Here is a 676-nt window from a genome sequence, read left to right on the forward strand (position 1 = left end):
AAGTATTCCATGGAGATGTGTGGGTGGATACTGAGCCAATTCATATCACAGACTTGTCTTGTCTAGATCACAGTAGTAAACTAATCATCTCCCAACTAAAGGAAAAATGTTTACAGCTAAACAAAGAAATTACTAATCTAAATTATAAATTATCCCAGAAGGAAAGAGAGATTGAGGAGAGAAAGAAAGATATTCAATCACAGTTTGATCCGTCCCGGTAAAAATCTGTTATAGAATTTCGACTGCTTTTGGTTACATTTAGAGCAGTGCTCTTGGTCTGTCTGTCTCTGCCCCCTCTTCTTTGTTTCTGTGCTGTGCTGCGAGACTTTCTACGTCTTTTGTTCTCTTGGTTGGTATTCTCTATTCCTCATCTTCTATTTCTTTTTCTCTTTAGCTGACGCAGGCTTTCCAAGCAACTACCCCCGTTGTCTGCTTTGCTTGGTAAACAAACGTAGCCCATGCGTCTGAATTTCTGGATAGTATGAAAGATACATCGGTGTAAAGGATTGAGTAGAGTAGGATGATTTGAAGAGATAGTTCTCTTAAGTCAGTATAATATACAATATTATTAAAGAAAGAAGTTCTAAGAAAGAAATGTGCGCAGTCTGAAGAATGAAGAAAGAACAATAGAGCAGTGTTCATTCAGAAAGAAAATAGCGCAGTGCTTTAAGAATAC

This window comes from Dioscorea cayenensis, unplaced genomic scaffold (genome assembly GCF_009730915.1).
Source record: "Dioscorea cayenensis subsp. rotundata cultivar TDr96_F1 unplaced genomic scaffold, TDr96_F1_v2_PseudoChromosome.rev07_lg8_w22 25.fasta BLBR01001613.1, whole genome shotgun sequence".
Lineage (NCBI taxonomy): Eukaryota > Viridiplantae > Streptophyta > Magnoliopsida > Dioscoreales > Dioscoreaceae > Dioscorea > Dioscorea cayenensis.